Source organism: Eretmochelys imbricata, chromosome 2 (assembly GCF_965152235.1).
Source record: "Eretmochelys imbricata isolate rEreImb1 chromosome 2, rEreImb1.hap1, whole genome shotgun sequence".
NCBI classification, from domain to species: Eukaryota; Metazoa; Chordata; order Testudines; family Cheloniidae; genus Eretmochelys; species Eretmochelys imbricata.
Genome location: NC_135573.1, coordinates 240,814,737 through 240,835,134, shown reverse-complemented (window position 1 = coordinate 240,835,134; position 20,398 = coordinate 240,814,737). Strand labels below are relative to the sequence as shown.

Sequence of the window (20,398 nt, the reverse complement as noted above, 5' to 3'; positions counted from 1 at the left end):
TTTCCCGCCATGTGGCACCTTTACATATGTGCTTTAATAAAGGTTAAAACCATAAGCCCTTAGTAACAAACAGTTTTAAAAAGTTTTTCCCTGTGCTTTTGGTGAGGACAATTTGAAGCTGCTGCAAAAGCAGCTTTGCTAGCTAGTGAATTAGAGATAAAGAAGGCTGTTAGATGTCTAGAATGTAGAAATAAGAAGTTTGTTTCTTTTTAACATTTTGAACAAAAGCAAGTAAAAGTTATATTAAGTTTTGTAAAGGAATAAAGCTCTATTTTATAATCACTTGAAAAGACAAGCCTGTTCAAAGAAACAGACCTTTATTTACAGGTGTTTTAATAAAAAGTGAGCATGCAGAAACACCCCAGGATTAAAACCAGAGACAACCAGTTTATCAAAGTAATTACAGTAATAAAAAAAGTTTTCCCCTATGCTTTTGCTAACATTGGTTATTTTTCAGTGAGGACAATTTGAAGCAGCCTTTTAAAGTCAGTGGATTAGAAAAGAAGAAGACCATTTTGAAAGACAAGCCTATCTGAAGAAACATCCCTCCATTTAACACTTTTATATGTATGTTTCAATTAAAAATGAGCATGCAGAAGCACCCCAGCGTTAAACCCACAAACTCTTAGTAACAAAACATTTTTAAAAGTTTTTCCCTATGCTTTTAGTGAGGACAATTTGAAGCTACGTTAAAAACAGCATTGTGAGCCAGTGAATCAGAGAGAAAAAGTTTATTTCTTTCCCTATTTTTTACCAAATACAAGTGAAAGTTATATTAAGTTTTCTAAAGGAATAAACACTTTAAAAGACAAGCCTATCTGAAGAAACATTCCTTCACCTAGCACTTTTGCATATGTGTTTCAATAAAAAATTAGCATGCAGAAACATCCCAGGGTTACAATCACAGACAACCTGTTCTTAAAAGTTATTGATAGTGATAAAAAAGTTTCCCCCTATATTTTAGACTCACATTGGACATTTTTTAGTAAGGACAATTTGAAGCAGCATGCTTTTTCAACAAAGCCACTGTCAGCAAAAACAGCCTTTGTAAGCCAGTGGATCAGAGATAAGAAGGCTGCTTCTTTGCCCACTTTTTAAAAAATACAAGTGAAAGTTATATTAAGTTTAGTAAAGGAATAAACACTTTAAAAGACAAACCTATATGAAGACAGAGCCCTTTATTTAACATTTTTACAGGTGTGTTTCAATAAAATAGAGCATACAGAAACACCCCAGGTTTAAAACCAGAGGACCTTAGTAACAGCCAGTTTATATTCCCCTTATTCTGTGAACCAGTGGATCAGAGAGAAGAAGTTTGTTTCTTCCCCCCACTTTTTAACAAATACAAGTGAAAGTTATATTAAGTTTTGTAAAGGAATAAACACTTTAAAAGACAAACCTATATGAAGACAGAGCCCTTTACTTAACACTTTTACATGTTTCAATTTAGAAAAATGACTATGCAGAAACACCCTAGAGTTAAAACCACAGAACCTTAGTAACAGCTAGTTTATATTCCTTTTATTCTGTAATCCAGTGGATCAGAGAGAAGTTTATTTTCCTCCCCACTTTTTAATAAATCCATGTGGAAGTTATATAAAGCTTTCATTTTCTTAGGACTTTTAGATTTAAGTATGAATTTTTCTGTTGCATTATCAGAATGTCTTTATTTTCAAATGTTTGCAACCCATGTGCTGAGATGCAGGTACAAACTTTTGTGTTTGTTTTGATCCATAGATTTTATTAAAATAATACAGCACAGGCTGGAGCTGTGGCTTTCTCTACATTTTAAAAACAGATCAGACTAATTAGGCTAGCTGGTGATCCATGCATATAGTCTGCCTTAGCAATGTTGTAGAGGTCACCCCTTCAGTTTGCTGGGTTTTTTACACAGACTTCTTTCCTAACTTTTTAAATGCTGTTAAAGTTTTAACAAATGGCCAGATTACATTGAAAGACATTTTATGAAAGTTATAACAAGTAATTTATTCCATTTACTTATTATAAAAAACAAAAACCATCGCTTTGTGACTGCATAGGCTATCTCTGAGTTTCATCTGGACGTGTTGTTCCTTGACTTTAGCAAAGGTTTTGACACGGTCTCCCACAGTATTCTTGCCAGCAATTAAAGAAGTATGGGCTGGATGAATGGACTATAAAGTGGATAGAAAGCTGGCTAGATTGTTGGGTTCAACGGGTAGTGATCAATGGCTCCATGTCTAGTTGGCAGCCGGTATCAAGTGGAGTGCCCCAAGGGTCGGTCCTGGGGCCGGTTTTGTTCAATATCTTCATTAATGATCTGGAGGATGGTGTGGATTGCACCCTCAGCAAGTTTGCAGATGACTCTAAACTGGGAGGAGAGGTAGATACGCTGGAGGGTAGGGATAGGATACAGAGGGCCCTAGACAAATTAGAGGATTGGGCCAAAAGAAATCTGATGAGGATCAACAAGGACAAGTGCAGAGTCCTGCACTTAGGATGGAAGAATCCCATGCACCGCTACAGACTTGGGACCAAATGGCTCGGCAGCAGTTCTGCAGAAAAGGACCTAGGGGTTACAGTGGACGAGAAGCTGGATGTGAGTCAACAGTGTGCAGTTGTTGCCAAGAAGGACAATGGCATTTTGGGATGTATAGGTAGGGGCATTGCCAGCAGATCGAGGGACGTGATCATTCCCCTCTATTCGACATTGGTGAGGCCTCATCTGGAGTACTGTGTCCAGATTTGGGCCCCACACTACAAGAAGGATGTGGAAAAATTGGAAAGAGTCCAGCGGAGGGCAACAAAAATGATTCGGGGACTGGAACACATGAGTTATGAGGAGAGGCTGAGGGAACTGGGATTGTTTATTCTGTGGAAGAGAAGAATGAGGGGGGATTTGATAGCTGCTTTCAACTACCTGAAAGGGGGTTCCAAAGAGGATGGATCTAGACTGTTCTCAGTGGTAGCAGATGACAGAACAAGGAGTAATGGTCTCAAGTTGCAGTGGGGGAGATTTAGGTTGGATATTAGGAATAACTTTTTCACTAGGAGGGTGGTGAAACACTGGAATGCATTACCTAGGGAGGTGGTGGAATCTCCTTCCTTGGATATTTTTAAGGTCAGGCTTGACAAAGCCCTGGCTGGGATGATTTAGTTGGGGATTGGTCCTGCTTTGAGCAGGGGGTTGGACTAGATGGCCTCCTGAGGTCCCTTCCAACCCTGATATTCCATGATTCTATGAATACCCCACCCTTCGACTTTCCCCCCATACTTTTAACACTTGCCAAACTTGCAGTGTTTCATTATATCAAAGTTTTTTAACATTTAACATGAAAATAAAGGGTTTTTTTAACATTTAACATGAAAATACAGCATTGACTGAGATGTAACATAACGTGACCTTTTAAAAAGGATATTCTGTATGCAGTGAGGCCTATTTGAAGCATTATGGTTTGGGTTTTTTTTTAAGTTTAACATGAAAAAGCGGTATTGGCTGAGTTGTAACGAAACAAGGCCATTCTTAGGGATATTTTGTAGAAGTTTAGTAAACTAAAAAGGCTCAAGTTACTAGCCTATCCTTTTTAAAATAGTGTTTTTAAAGTACCAAAACAGCAACGGGGTAAGAATATGAAAACTGGCAATTGAGGGGAGTTTACATGTGTGTTTTAATTAAAAAAAACAAAATTAACAAAAAAAATACACAAGATTGCTTTTTAAAGTTTGGATTTATACAAGAAAAAATTAGCTTATGAAAAAAGTTAGCTGTTTTTTACCAGAGATAAGGAGTCTGCCCCTCTCCCCCCTCCCCCACCCTCTCCCTCAGCCCCACTTCTTTGTTTTCTAATGTTTTTTTTTTTTAAATCTAAACCAAGGACAAACAAATTCTTTTTAAAGCCACAGCCACAGCGATCAGGCCATGGGGGTAAGAAAGCTGTCCTGAGTTTTGGGGGAATGTTGATAACTGGTTTGGTGAATCAGTTTTGTAGGCAGCCAGTCTGTATTAGTTGTTATGCTTTAGCATGGGCAAGCGTTTGTCATTCGGAAACACTTTCCCACTTTATGAGGTATTATCTCACCCATCCTACGGCCTAGCAGAAATATTTACAAAAACAAACTTAAAGATACTTTGTTGCTGTGCCTGCAAAGCAGCTATTTTATTTATCATTATCTTGTCTAAGCCCCTAGAGAATATTTTTTGTTTTGTTTTTATAAAACACTTTTATGCAAACTGTAATCCTAGGTGCTGTACAGCATTAAATAATTTGAACCAGTAGACGAGAGACCTGAGACATTGTTGAAATCGGAGGGGTCATGATTAAGTCCTAATGCATAGGGCCTAGTGGGGAAATGAAAAGGTACAGCCAAAGCAGAAGACGGTATGATTTAAGAGGGGTTCTGGGACTGCTTTGCTATGGTCCAGATGCCCCAACAGCCTATATCCCTCATGCACAAGTGCCAGGGCTGGGTGGGGTGGAAGGGTGGGTCTTTGTTAGAGGAACAAGCCACTTATATACCTCTTGTTGTTGACAAACTGTAACCTAACTGCACATATACTATGCGGGCAACCTACTACTCTTTTGACAAACCCCACACTCCTTGAACTCCATAAAAACACACTTCACACTGTTATTTTCAACTGACATTTTATTTTACAACACGCCCTGTTTTGTTCCCAAAACACGCTCTAACTTTTAATGTTTTTTCTTAGCAAGATTTTATAATTTGCTGAACGAAGTAGACATTGAACATTTTGCATTAAACATTTATCTGTTGGCTTGATGATTTCATCTAAAACACTATTTGGATCTTCGGCCTCTGTCACTTTGTCCACCAATTCTGTCCCTAGAGCTAAATGTTCCTGGGTTAAACAGAGGCACTGCAGTGCATATCCCAACATGATGATGATATTTAACACACTCTCCATACACAGACTACTGCTAATTTCTTCAATTTTACAGTTCACATCATCTAAAGACCAGTGCACGCAGTCGTGATGCCTCTGACCGGGGGCATCTATGGCGCACCCAGGACAATCCTCATTTTGTTTCTCTCTCAGGCAGTGCTTGATGATTCCATGCACAGCTGCTGACACAATTGCACGCATCATGATTTTACAGTTATGAACTCACACTGGCTTAATACCGAATTTCTCCCTCAACTTTAGATAGAACAGGCCTATAGAATAAGCATCCCCCACTGTTTTGGCATTCTGTTGAGCATCTGGTTTTGGGTCTGGGCAAAAACAGATTGGGCCCAATCCCCTCGGTCCTTTGGAGCTGTCAGTGTCCAGAACCTCCAAGTCCTCTGAAGAACCATCGCTCAGCTGGCTAAAATAAGGAGGAGCTTTTACTTAAATGGGGTTGATGATTAAAGATGACTGCAGCTAGAAGGCCCTGGCCAACACTGGCAGTCAAGCCTCTCATGAAGAGATGTTATATAGTAACTGCTATGGGACCTGAAGAAACAAACACACCAGGGTCCCTAACCTATTTTAGGGACCTCTGAGATCTTGTTACACACACTGTTGTACCCTTCACTCCAGAAAATTTCCAAGGGCTCAAATATTTAGCAGAGAGCCAGATAGAGTGTTGCCTGGATGGGTAATCAGTCGTGCACATGTATCTATTAGTCATGTGTCTCTTGGCCCAGCCCAAACATAAAAAAGGTGCAGTAAAAATCTCACACAGAGTATCTTTGCACAGCAGCAAATCAGCCTTTGCTAGAAATAGCTCAGTAATGACGATCATATGATGCTGAGAAGACCATAGCAAAATGAGTTTGATAGTTCTAGCTAATTAAAGGAACATTGTTCATTCTAATAACCCTGAAATTAACTCTGCTAGTTATGTTAAATGACTGCCCAGCAACTGTTACTCATGTGAGTAGTCTTTTTCTTTTAACAGGGCAAGTCACATGAAAAAGGGCTACTCGCATGATATTAGGGTTGCAATAACCTACCCTTCATTTGCAGGAACACATCAGAGAGCTGTCAGGCTTGTCTCTCTGCTCCGTTCTTTGCGTAAGCTGCTGGGCACATCTCTGCTGGAGTCTTGTGAAGAAACCAAGCCTGGGCATATGACTTTGACCATGGCTCCCTGAGTCGTGCAACGAAGTTACAGTCTAAGCCTTTGTTTAAAATAAAGATTGTTTCTAGTCCTTGTATTTCAAAGCAGCAGTCACTAGAGTCAGGGAGAAAGTTTATCTTGTCCCACACTCACCACTAAAGGAAACTGGGTCCCCTGATCAGGGATGCCGCCCTGCCACTGCCTGGGAGAAGGAAGGCCCTGCAGACATGAGGGGTGGGGGCGGAGAGGGAAAGAGAGCAGGGAGAAAGACAAGAGAAAGACACCCAGTGCACCAGTAGCTTACTGCTAGGGTGGTAGCCATAGGAGTCCCCCATGTGGGGGTGTGCCTAGGCAGGACTCCTGATTGCCTTGACTTGGCCGTGAAAAAAGCAAATATTGTTAAGGATGAGGTATAGTGCACATGGATTTGCTTTACTTTCACGCTGCATCATCACCTTAGTATTATATGTTATGAGGTTGCTGTGTATGTTGATATATTAATTCATTATATTGTTAAATATTTGTCAGAGGTGCTCAGACAGGCATGTCTTGCATTTTATAAACCTAGATAAATAAGTACACAGCAAATAAATCAGTACAGTGTTGAAGTGGTAGTGGTAGGACATACAGAAATCCCATGGCCTCATCTGTACAGACAGGCAAAGAAGCGTACAATGTAAAATGCTTGCACTCAGAGTGGAACCTTGAGTTTCTTATTAGATCAACCAGCAGAGTAATCAAAGCTTTTCTTTTGGTGCCCACCTCATTTTAGCTCACAAAGAACAAAGAGCCTGATTTTTGGAGATGCTAATTGAGCACCCAGTGTTGCAGGTGAGATCAACAGGAACTATTGCAGCTGTTCAACACCTCTGAAAATTAGGACTTGTCTACACTGCCTACCAGGTTGGCAGGCAGCGATCGATCCAGTGGGGGTCAATTTATTGTGTCTGATGTGATACATCAACTGCTGAGCGCTCTCCCGTCAACTCCAGTACTCCACCGGAACAAGGAGCGCAAGCAGAGTCAACGGGAGAGCTTCAGCCGTCGGCTTACCGCTGTGAAGACACCACGGTAAGTAGATGTAAGTACGTCGACTTCAGCTACGCTATTCACGTAGCTGAAGTTGCGTATCTTAGATCAACCCCACGCAGTAGTGTAGACAAGCCCTTAGATCTAGAGCTGCCCCCATACTGAAGGCATCTGAAATGCAAGGTGTAGTAAGTTCTGCACACACCTTGTTCACTGGGAGCAATGACCCTGAATATTTTTACAGTATCTAGATTAAGTTTGATAAAAAGCTCTGTTGCTTTTGGGCATCTGTTTCTGTTTCAAATGATAATTATAGTTGAGTTACTTCTGTTTATAAAAATGTTAGAAGCAAGTTTTCAGCAGGCCAACAAAAATGTTTCTGCAAGATGTGAAAATATATGTTTGCCTATAAAAAGTCCCTGCATTTGCACAAACATATAGGGTAATATAACCCCATTTGTACACACCAATTTTAGGGCATACTTTCTGAGTCCCCTGTAAATTTTGCACATAATCTAGAAGACAGTGTAGGTACTTTTCACTTTATGCCCTTTTAAGGTCAGTTCTCCTCCAGGGTCACCTGGCATGTTGCCTGTGCACCTGCAGGTTACACCCCTGACTGCAACGTACCCTATGGTGGGGTCAACCCCTTACACTGGGCCCTTTTGACCAAGAAACTCAGGCCAGGTACTAGAATTTGGAGATTTTTTTTTCAACTCTTTGGGACAATCTGTATGAAATTCCCAAGCAACCATCTAAAATTACAAGGACTGTGAAAATACAAAATGTATTAAGAATAAAAAGAGAAAAACAGACTAAAATAAAAGAAATAGTATTTATAACCTCTCTAGTCTCTCCCTCTGCAAAAACAAATCCAGATAGGTATAATCCATGCTATTACATGGAACAAGGACTCTTACATTCCTCTAGAGTGTCTATCTTCCTTCTGACTTTTTGCCTGAACAACATGTCAGAGACCAAACCTCTGGTATCGGGTGTCTCATGTCATCCCTCCCTTTCCCTTGTGTTCCCCAGTGGCCCCTACTTGTACCTTTCAAATTACTGTCATTTGTCCCTCCTGTTAACTCCCCCCCCCCCGCAAAAGTATTTACACCAGATATATTATCTAAGATTATGACAGTCTCTTGTAAAATGTCCATTGTTTGTGTCCTCAATCCACTCAGGATTGTGTTCCCTGCCTTTGATGGACAAATTGAGGTCCCTCTTTTTTTCCTGTGTCACTAGCAGAGTCCTTCTGGAATTGTATAAACATAATAGTTGTCTCGAGCCCCCATGTTCACCCTTATTTCCATCTGCTTTTTGTTGTATCCATAAACTCATCATTTTGCACCTTAATTGTCCTGGCTGAAGGTACCAGTTTGAATCCCGTTCATTTAGCCTTTAAAAAGATAGGGATCATGTCTTCCTCTGAAAGTTATTCTGCTGTATATCAAATATATATGACTGACAGATTAATGCCCATCTGTCACAATTCCTCAGTGTTCAATTTTACTGAAAATATTCTGCATTTTTTCTCTGGGAGACCACTGAGTCTGAGAAAACAAAATAAAACTCCTTACTTCTTTTTTGTCTTTTTTCTTTAAACTTCGCAGCTTCTGGTGGTTTGATATGGGCCAGGGAGTTCATAGTTCAAAGTACAGCTCCTTAAACTCAAAATGCTGGTCACCTGGGAGCTAAGGATAGATTTGAAGGGATCAGAAGGGGAATTTGAAAAAAAATACTGTTTTCAGGTAGGTTAAATTTTGGGGCCCTCAACATTGACAGTGTTCCTTTCAGAATTATTTGTAGTCTGTGTTAGGAATATCATGTGCTTGAACATTAGGCTTGACTGTCAGGGTTGTTGTCAAACAACCTCCAAAATGAAATGAAAGTGAAGAATGCTGTGGAGCACTTCAGGAAAGAGAAATCCCTCCACAGTTGGATGGCAGCGGATGGAGTAGCTTGAACCACGACCAACTGCCCATTAATAGCTAACTTTATACTGTAGTGCACTGCTTTTTTCTTCTTCCACAGTACCACATTAATAAATTGTTCTGGAAAACATCAATTTTTTTAAAAAGTCTATCTCTAATATTTCTCTCTGCAAAATGGCTGTTTAACAAGATTGCCTCCTTGAACTTTTCACAGGATTGTGACAGCAACTTTCATTTACTAATGGAAGTTTTATGGTATATTAGCAAGGGACACTGGGTAAAATTGTGGGAGGCACTGTGTGGTATATTAGCAGGGCTAGTCAAATGGTACTTAAGAGGATACTGTAGAAGCCCTTCTTAATGCCTTAAGTGTCAGATTGCACTTAGAAGTTTAGTCTATCTAAGGGTTAATTTAGTATCATTGTGGCCTTTGCTGAGAAAGGGCGTTTGTAGGGACCATGTTTAAATTGCTTGGAATTAGGAAGAGCAATGGATTCAAAAGGAATAATCTCTCATTATTCATGATGTGAACACCAAGGGGATAGTGTGTGTAATTAGATTTTACGGCTGCTAGTGATTATTTAAGTGAGATAAGGAAGAGAGGAATGAGAAGTAATAAATGGGTAGGAAAGCATGTTGGTTGGGTTACATATACATAGCAATGATAATACTGTAGTTGGGTGAGCTTTGGAACTGATCAAGAATTGGCTATTTTGTCAGTTCACCATGAGTGGAAAGCATTCACTTGACACCTTAGGAACTGTCTCATGTATTCCATTGGGAGAATTCCTATGTAATTTTATGTTAAATGGATGGATACCCCGAGGGCATGAAGTAAAGCTGTTTTCAATTACTTTACAAGGATTAAGAGAGACCAGGAGGACAAATTCTCTGGCCGAAAGAAGAAAATGGCTTAGGATGGGGTTAAGGGCAGGGTTTAAAGGGACAGAGAAAGGGTGTGAGTATCAAAAGGAGAGGTGGAGGAATGATTTATTCTTTGAGGAAATAATTGTTTTCTTTTAACAATTCATATGTCTTTATTGTGAAGTTTTATGATATGATAGGCAACACTAGTGTGAATTGGCCAAATCTACCAGTTTTCACTTTGAGTCTTCATACGTTTGTTGCAGGGTGAAACATCTTCACTTCTCCCAGCAAATGAAGAATGTTTTGGCATAATCAGAAAAACTAAATGCAAACAGAGGTAAAATTGTGAATTATCATGAACGTGTCCTTAGTGAAAACTCCCATATTTACAGACAAATGATGCTTTTTTAGCAGTGAAAAGTGATAGTAGCAAAAATCGTCTTGTTTTGTACCAAAAAATATGGCTTTTATTCTCTCCCGAGTCCCAAAACTTCAGAACAATTGTTTTAATTTCTTTCTGCGTGTCCACAAGAATATTGTGCAAGGTGCCACAAGTACTCCTTTTCTTTTTGCGAATACAGACTAACACGGCTGTTACTCTGAATCCTGAATGTGACCATAGGAATACTTGACAGCTTCTGAGACAGTGAAACCAGCATCACCCAGGGTCACCATGGTGTGATCACATATGACACCATATGTAAAACCTATGATGCATGCATTCCACTCCATCATCCAAAACATTAATGAAAATATTGAATAATACTACACCCAGGACAGACACCTGCTGGATACATCCAGTGGTGTCCTGCAAGAGTCTGTCCTGAGTCTGGAATATTTTCATTAATGACTTGGAGGATGGTGTGGAAAGTATGCTTATAAAATTTGTGGATGACATCAAGCTGGGAGAGATTGCTAGCACTTTGGAGGGCAGATTTAAAATTCAAAATGACTTGGAGAAATGGGAGAAATGGTCTGAAATCTACAATATGAAATTCAGAAAGACAAGTGCAAAATACTATGCTTTAGGCAGGAAAAATCAAATGCACAAATACTGACTAAGCAGTAGTGCCTCTGAAAAGGATTTGTGAATTATTGTGGATCACAAATTGGATAGGAACCAACAATGTGATGTAGTTGCACAAAAGACTAATATCATTGTGGGGTGTTGTATGTAACGCACAGGAGGTAATCCTCCTACTCTACTCATCATTGGTGAGCCTTCAGCTGGAGTTCTGTGTCCAGTTTTGGGCGCCATGCTTAAGGAAAGATGTGGACCAATTTGAAGAGAGTTCCAAGGACAGCAGCAAAAATTATGAAAGGTTTAGAAAACCTGAACTCTGAAGAAAGATTAAAATAACTGGGTACATTTAGTCTTGAAAAAGGAAGACTGAGGGGAGACCTGATAAGTGTGCAAATGTGTTAAGGGCTGTTATAAAGAGGGTGCTGATCAATTGACAAGAAGTAATGGATTTACTCTTCAGCAGGGGACATTTAGGTTAGATATTAAGAAAAACTTTCTAACTTTAAGGATAATTGAGCACTGGAATAGGCTTCCAAGGGAGGTTGTGGAATCCCCATCACTGTAGGTTTTTAAGAACAGGTTGGACAAACACCTGTTAGTGATACTCTAAGTATACTTGGTCCTGCCTCAGCACAGCAGGGTGGACTAGATGACCTCTTGGGGTCCCTTCCAGCCCTACATTTCTATGATTGTGTGTATTTCTACACCTGATAAAGACTTGATCCAAATTTTGCTCCCAGATATATCTATGAATTTGCACTGAAAACAGTGGGTTAAATCCAGTTTTGAGAAAAGCTTCATTACATTACGTCAAGTTGAACTTGATATGTTTGTATATTGTAAGTGGAATACAAATATGACCCAATGTGTGGTTTCATCATAGCACCATCCAGCATCATACGTTGTGGTATCAGTAAAGTTAAAACTACTTCACAGAAGCAAAAGTCATTTTAATAATTTGTCATGAATTTTTGGACATCCAGTTTCCAAATGAAAATTATCTGAACATTTTGAAAAGCATATAGCAAAGTACACCAGGAGTCAAAGCAGCTAAACAACTGTTCCTACCTCCAGATCGGTGAATTGTCTATCATGGAGACACATCATCAACATCAAAAGGGCATAATATCTGGCAGACTGTGCCCCACTTTATTAATGTGGCAGCTAGGGAGATGCATAATCAGATTACAATTATATGTAAGCAAGTGCAAAATATCAGAATAGGACCTCAAGGAAGTATATTCCCTGCTTTTCAAGTAAAGGAGTATCCAAATGTTATGCAAAATAACTGGTGATGTTTAATCTTCTAAGAGACGTAAAGAAAATATCTTCTACTTTATACATTTGAAAAGAAAAGTCTTTTGTTCATCACACTGGACAGAACTTTTAACATTAAACTGTCAAGACAATAAAGGAATCAGCATACATTTAAATTCCTATCTTAGAAAAATGGTAAATGATGTATGCAAAAGAAAAACAGAGTGCATGAGAATTTTCTTTTTGTACCATGGAAGAAAGTGAATGTGAAAAAAGTAGATGTGGTTTCTTAAGATAATGTTAATGTCTGATGTGGAAAGCTAAGTGGCAAGTGAATCCAACCAACGTCAGTCTTTTTTTAATATAGAAACAGCATTTTTTTAAAGTGAGAGATATGAGAATTTTTTTCTTAGGCTTATATTGATGGACTGTGAAGGTCAAAGAGAGATTGATCCACAGAGGCCAGTAAAAGTTAAGAGTAATTTAATTAGTTGTCCAAATCTGAAATATCTTCTAATCCGCTTATGTACTTGTTGCTGGAAGGAGAATGTGTGTGTTTCTACATCTGCCCTAGGAACCAATATATTTTTATAATCTAGAAATGTTCAGATAATAATTTTTAATAAGCACAATGATACATTTAAAAATATAACTATTTCTACTATTCAAAATAAGAACATTTGTTTTCCAGATAATTTGGAATTAAAAATGTGTGTGTAGGTAAATTTAATTCCTTGTCATATAAAGTAGCCTTATCAAACCCAAGAAGGAGGAGACATTGTGGTGTGGTGTCACACCAGGATGCATTTTAATGTAATGTAACCCACTGGGCTGGACTGAAGCCAGCGTGATCCATCATAACAAAAGACATCACATGGGATATTTAAAGTGGTGATTTTTTTTCTTGACAATCTGCACTGATGTTTCAGAACAAAAATGCTTTCCATGAAACTAAAAACTCTGTCACCTGTCAAAGATTTTCATCATATGCTCACTCTGCAGATCTTTTCAGGGATTATAAACAGGTCAGGATAACACAATGTGCATTAACTATAGTTACAAATGCTGAGGCAGCTCTAAATAACTGTGAAGGGAAAGTAGGCATCACATGAAGGTGGGTGCTCTGCAATCCTGGAGAGCTATAGAAAGCATACTGGATTTTCCACTGGACTGTCCCATGCTCTGCTTTAATTATTCTCAGAACATTACTGAAGAGCAGGATCTTCTTGACAATTTTTTGGCATCCCCTCCCAGGCTGCCATGTCATAGAGAAATGTATAAGGCCAATTCTACCCTCTGATTCAAACACATTCAGCTACCAGCAAAGTACATTGGAGCCATCTGCATGGACCCCAGAGAAGAATTTTGGCACATTATGTTCGGTGCCCTTTATGGCAAAAACAGTTCTGTCACTTGGGAACCTGAACATAAAGCAGGGATGGGTGAACCAGTTTTGGATTTTGTGGGAGGAGTGGCGGGGGGCGGGGCATGAAGTAAACCCCTTCCCAAACTTTTGCTCATTTCTAAAAGCAAACTTGAAACTTTTTTGTAATGTTCAGTCAGCTTTTTAAATATATCCCTTTCATTTCCTTGTACTTCTGCAGTTATGATTTGTGCTCAGAGCTAGAAATAAGTGTTGAAATACCATGAGAAAGACCATTCCTGTAGTACTTCTGGCTACCATCAGAATCACAAGAAGGCTCAAAAGACTCACAATAGCAAGCTATTTGCTGACTCTTGAGGTTTGGATACTATTCAGATAAGGAACTGAAACTTTTGGTCCTCCTCTGGAGTCAATCTGCACTCTGAAGTAAATGTTGAATTCTGACTATCATGTAAGTCTCTAGTAGGGTCCTCTTGATATTATTGTTTGCAATGTTACTAGCAGCAAAGCCATGAATATAGAAGAAGCTGCAGTTTTAGCAGGAGGCAGTTGTCAGAGCAGAACCTATTAAGGGAGTTCTCTTGCTCCGTGCGAACCACTGTTTTATCTGCAAATGGCATAGAAACTTCTATTTTGCCAAGCACAGTAGAAGGTAAAAAAGACTCATGCTCAAAAGGGGCCTAACTCCCTAAACTCTTATTCAGATATTATTTAACCATCCTGATATAGGCCCAGTTCAGCAAAGCACCTAAGCCAGTGCTTAACTTTAAGCACATATGTAAGTGGCATTGACTTAAGTGCTTTGCTGACTAGGAATGGGGTTACTCACATGTTTAGAGCATTACCTCAGTAATGAGTAATTACAGGGCTTTGGCCTGAAAACGTTTGTGGTTATTTCATAAAGTCAAACTTTACTGTTATTTGAAATCTTCATTTAGGCCAAATCCCATCCAGGTACAAAGGCTCTCAAGAATAAGGGTGTGCTGTATTTTTAGGATACTTGATGTCTCCTAAAATATATATAATGTATACTACCATTTCACTAGGGCTTTCTTTGGACTATTGAATTTCCTGAAGAGTATTGTCCGGACAGCACGCTCAGAATGATAAATATGCCAAGGTGATGATAACTATTGTCTAGCTTGAATGTTTCCCTGGGTAGTGGGACTTTTCTAAGCTTCTAATAATATGGCTTATTCTCCCAGAGGGATAAAAAAACCCTTTCCTGTGAGTTCTAGAAGTCCACACTGAATATGACTGTAAGAACACACTCAGTGAGAAGTCATACACAAGTTTTTTTTATGCTGGCCTAAGAGAGTTTACACAGCTGTGAGCAATAAAATATAGGAGCCATGGCAACCCACTCTCCAGTATTCTGATAATGCATCAGAAATGAGGCTATTAGAATTATTAATTCACATTAGTGGCTATTAAAATTACTACCTGCAGATTCACAGCCTGGAGTTCTTTTCTCTTGCTAAGAGCAGGTTCAATCGCAGAAAGGACCTTGCTGCTAAATAGGTGCACTGTATTGTGCGCAAGACATTATGGGAAGTCCAAGAGATAATAAAGCTCACATTGAGCTTTATGCAGCTGCTTTGTAATGCAAGGGAAGCAGATGTAATACATTATTCTTGTAATGATGGCAAAGAACCAACACAGCTCTACTGGCAGTAACAATTACTGGGCTCTTACTGGTTCCCTGGAAGCTAGTACTAGAAATTGAACTTACTGCCGGCTATTTCATTAAATACCAAGTGGCACAAAATATTCTACCTTGGTGAGTAATAAACAAAGCCAGCAGAAATCAGTGGAAAATTTGAGCCAGATCTGTAGAAGGGTTTTGCAGAGATTCTGTGGTGAGACTTTGGGGCTCCTGTTGAGACTTGGCTACCTCTCTTCCATCCCCCATTAACTTAACTCAAAATGCAATCACCTGCTGTTTTAAGTAAAAGAAGAAACACTATTACACAGAGGCAACAGTGGGAAATAATCAGGGGAAACAGCAACATGGCAGCAAAAGAATATTTTATTGATGGAAATGAGCAGGAAAGTAACACACAAGCTCAAACTAGCCAAATAGGTACAAGCAAAAATAACAAACAAGCTGAGAACGTGAGGCTGGACCATTGCCAGCATTCAGGAGCACACATCAGAATACACCTCCTTTATGTTTCTGTGCACCAGAAATGGAGGTGGTGTGGCAATGTTTCTAAAGTTGTAGTACTGAGGGGCTACTTGGGATGTGAGGTGCAATTTTCAAAAGTGTCTATGTGATTTGTGAGCCTAGAGATTGTCTACATTGGAAAGTTTTGCCACTATGACTATACAAGAGCAAACTGCATCAGAGTCAGGGACCCCCTGTTTTCCAGGGTCTGTGGATTCAGAGCTTCCTTCTCTTTCATGGGAAATTTTGAAATATTTGCTTTTGGTTTCAAATTGAAATGAAACCAAATTTCAGAATATCAAAATCCTTGGCAAAATGCAATTACCTTTCTCAGCCCAGCTCTCCAGTTAATGCAGGGGGTGGTCAGTGGAATCAGGTGTGGACATTAGTGCTCTTCAAGCCTGCAGAAGAAGTAGGTTTTTAGGAATGATTTGAAGGAGCAGAGGAGAGACACTCAGTAGATACTGGTTGCCCTCTCTGCTTGCAAAAGTCTCCCAGTGGAAAAGAAAGTAAAGTCAGAAGATGGTAAAAGGGAACAATGTGTAGCCATAAACAAAGACTGAGTGGACCACAGAAATTGGGATGGATTGCAAAATTATTTACATTGTCCAGTACAATGAGCTAAAGTTGTATAATTGCAATTGGTGTACTGTGACACACTTAGATACATCTGAATCATGGGGATACTAGATAATACACCAGAGAATACACTGCAGAGAACAACCCTGAATTGGGAGAGGAGGGGACAGAGCAGAAATGGACAAAGTCACCAGATAAAAAGCTCTTGATTTTATTATTCTTTGACCCTGTCCTTAAAAAGACGGTCCAATGCAAGTTGTAGAATTGGGGAAAAATATTCTGAGCGGGAAATTCCTCTAGTGGTTAGAGGTGCTAATGAGTCATTTCCATCAGTGACTTCAGTGATTCTGTCATATGACCTGAAACTCAACTCACCCTCCACCCCCAGAGTGGTTTTGGTCTGTGATCTTCCACAGCAGACTGGACTTCTCCCTGGGAAAGGTCCTTTTAAACAATGTGTTCTGAGGGAAAACATTAACATGACATTTTATTTTTTCTACTGTTTTAACAATTTCTGTTTGATTTTTCTCTAGCTCAGGTCTTAAACCAGCACTGAGGAGCTGTCCCCATACGTTGCCCAGTGATTTGAATGGTTACTGTTGCTATTTCTCATTCAGCTTTTTGCCAAATTTTATATTGAAATTAACTGAGGAATGATTTCCATTTCTTCTGAAAGGCTGGAAAGGAAGAGAATTGTGGGACTTACCAGATGCAGTTTTAAAGCTTTATTTGGAAGGCTACAAGGACACACTTTATTTCCTTATGGATCTCAAAGGCCTGAACTAATTAGTACTTATTAAAAAACAAATTAGAAATGCATTTTATTTCTCCTTATGGTAAAAACAGGATTTACAGTACAAGGGTAGGATGTCAGTAGAGCTGGGCTAATGATTTGCAATGAATAATTTATTTGATGAATTTTGCCTTTCTATCCTCTTTATAAATTGTCCATGAACAGATAATGACTTTCTTGAATTTATTCATTAGTCAAAATGACTTGCCAAATAATCCTTGATCTGTAGCTTGTTTGAGAGCAATTTATTATGTATATTTGATAATTAAAATTCAAAATTTTGGTTGTTGGGAATGGTCACACAGGTCATATGGCACTTTTCTTTTCTCTAATTGGACAAGTATGCTACCACCTAAGCTTAGTTTTCTGGAATGAAAACTCATGGATATGAATTTTAAAAATCACTGCCAGCAATTATTCTGCAAAAGTCACTAAAAATTAGTTATTTCTGGATGAAATTCACCCCTGCACATAAAGCTAGTGCTCTTAATCCCTTAGGGACATAGGTTTTATACTGGTCCCCTTTGGATATATCTGCCACAAAACCAGTTTATTAGAATATTAATGGAAGGTGACCCTGAAAGGTGAGCAAACAGAGTTGAAGCCAATTAATTAAAAAATATGAATAATTATCTACAGAAATGGTTTTCTGGCTATTGGCTACCTCTGGGGGCTATTATTATTGTTATGCTGGAGGATATTAATGGCTGCCATCAAGCAGGTCTTTGATCCATGGACAGTCACACACCTGGTTAAAGCTGAATGGTCTAAGCAACCTTCATTAGGCTAACAGGAAAGAGCAATTAAGCCAGTGATAGCTGGAAACAATATAAGCACTGCCCAAGGCACTGGGCTGCATAGAATCATAGAATATCAGAGTTTGAAGGGACCTCAGGAGGTCATCTAGTCCAACCCCCTGCTCAAAGCAGGACCATAGACCTTGCATGGCAAGGCCTGAGTAAGAACTAACCCAGGGAGAATAAGAGGGATTTTTCTGTGAGTGGTTGCAAATGTGGGAGCTAAGGAATGTGTGTGTGAAAGACAGAAAGTGGGCAGGCAGCTAGAGAAGCAGTCATGAGCATGTCTGTGAAAGGGAGTAGAGAGACAGAGCTCCTCAGGGCAATGAACTTGTTGAAGAGGCAGGCTTGGACATTGTGAGCAAGGAAACTGCCTGCTACTGTTTCCATCTACTGTGTTCAGGGAAACAAGACCTTGTGTACATTCTTTGTAAATAAATAGAAAGAATATACCTGACTTGTATCATCATTTTCTCCTTCTAATGAAAACACTGTAGCAAAGACACAAATATTGGCTAACCACTCTGGCTAAAGGGAAACTTTCTTATTCTGTTATTACTATGTATTATCTGAGTGCTGCCATTGTGCTTGGTGCTGTAAAAAAGAAACAGGAGAACTTGGTACCTGCCCCCAAAGAACTTACTTTCTACATTAAACAAACCATGCAGTTCATACATTTTTAGTATGATTATCCTCTCACACCAGTGAATTGACATTGAGCTATTGGGTGGTACATCTGATTTACACAAGGGCAGTTTTTTCACCCCTTTTTTTTCATTTGCAGACCCCTAAAAATTTGGAATGGAGGTACAGATCCCATTGGATATCTTAGATATAGTCTGAAGACCCCCAGAGATCTTTGGACCACAGATTGAAAACCACTGCACTAGGATGAGAGAGGGGAGAATCAAATTCACAGTGCACAAGCCAAGTAACTCGGTTTTGTCTCAAAATTCTCTCTTTTTATTAATAACACTTCTTTCTCTGGTAGATTAATGTGAACACATATCATTGAATAATGTGTTTTCAGCAGGGATTTGGGTAAAGGGAGGGTAGTCTTCTGGCTCTGGTACATCACTTAGGAGCTTTATAGCTAATGGAAAATGGGCATACTGGCCTTGATCTTTTGTCTGTAGCAGAGGAGGGCATGATGCAATTTAGCACTGGGGGATGGGTCATATTGCAAAGGTGCACTGGGCCTGTCTCTCACTGTAAGTTACACCAACTGCTGATGGTCTGAAGGGGCCCTTACAGCTGTTGGGCATTAGTAGGCCTCAGGGAGGCCACAGCTCTTCTGCCTGCCACATTTTGCACTGGACACAGGGAAGAGGGATGCCAAAGGAGCTGGTGCACTGGCTTCTATGTCACCAAAGGATCACGTAAACTATGGTGTTCCTGCTGTGGGCTGTTCTGGTGACTTTAGGAAGCTTTGCATTGAAGGATGTCATAAAGTGGCTAGAATGCAGTTGAGGATTGACACCATTCTGTATGTCATTCATGCCTTCTCTACTGTTGAGCTTTCCGAGGTATAAAGGACTGGAGTCATGCTTTTGAGAGTATTAAGAAAATTAGCTAGTAAACTCACCAAATGACTGGGAATCAGTGGGGAGGAACCAAATGTTCCACTAATTTTCAAGAAAAAAAATGATCCTTGCAATTAGCATCCGTAGGAGACCTCATAGTAGCTATGCCATAATCAATATACTATTCTTACAATTACAGAGACCAGATTTAGGCATTGGAAGGCTGAAAGAGAAAACTCCCTCTACACTATGTTCAGGTAAGCTAGTTCTGTGAACAAAGGCAATTTTAGCGCTGTCCCCAGTCCTCTCTGGATTGTTTGGCTCTCGGAGCACTCAAACAAAAGGCACTCAGGCCCAGATCCTCCACCATAATTAGGTACCTAACTCTCATTGATTTCAATGGGAGTTGGTACCTAAATCCTTTGATCTGGACCTCATAATTTTGCACAGCCCTTGGGAAAAAAGGAAAAAATTTCCTGAGATTGTGTCTTCTCAGCACTGGGATGTATCACATTATATATAATTTCATATGGAATAAGCTCCATGCTGCATCCCAGCAATTATATTAAACTTGACTAGAACACAGCACTCTCAAAGCCTTGTGCTCCACCCTCATACCACTTGTTAATCTCAGAAAAGGGAGATGTAAAGGAATAAGGGCACAAAGCATAACAAACCTTGGGGTTTAAGCTTTATGATTCTACTTATTCCTATAGCCCACACTATATTTGTGGTCTCCCAAAATGAAGGTAAAAGTTAAAGATTTCTCATGCACACACACATACTATTGTCCAACCTTTATCATGGCAGTGTTGGTACGACGGAAGATAATGTATCTAAATTAAGGTCATTGTCACTTGCTCTGCTGGACAGGCCTAATTTTCACATGGTATTTTTGTATCAAGGTCTACCAAAAACCAGGAAATGGAGAAGTCAATGGACAAGTTAAAAAGCAAGAAAAGTTAATCAAACTTTTTGAACCCCCAAACCTCAGGTT

The 20,398-nt window shown here is 39.5% G+C and overlaps 2 long non-coding RNA genes across 3 annotated transcripts in view; one reads left to right on the top strand and one right to left on the bottom strand.

The window, feature by feature from the left end:
• LOC144259942 (uncharacterized) overlaps positions 1-6,119 on the bottom strand; it is a 35,083-nt gene extending 28,964 nt beyond the window's left edge. Inside the window, exon 1 of the long non-coding RNA XR_013344959.1 lies at positions 5,941-6,119. This is a non-coding gene — a long non-coding RNA (uncharacterized LOC144259942). The remainder of the gene's footprint in view (positions 1-5,940) is intronic.
• Positions 1-20,398, top strand: part of LOC144259941 (uncharacterized) — a 39,809-nt gene that overhangs the window by 15,003 nt on the left and 4,408 nt on the right. For both annotated transcript variants that reach the window (XR_013344957.1, XR_013344958.1), the window contains 3 exons: positions 10,141-10,214; positions 18,663-18,809; positions 19,601-19,658. This is a non-coding gene — a long non-coding RNA (uncharacterized LOC144259941). The remainder of the gene's footprint in view (positions 1-10,140; positions 10,215-18,662; positions 18,810-19,600; positions 19,659-20,398) is intronic.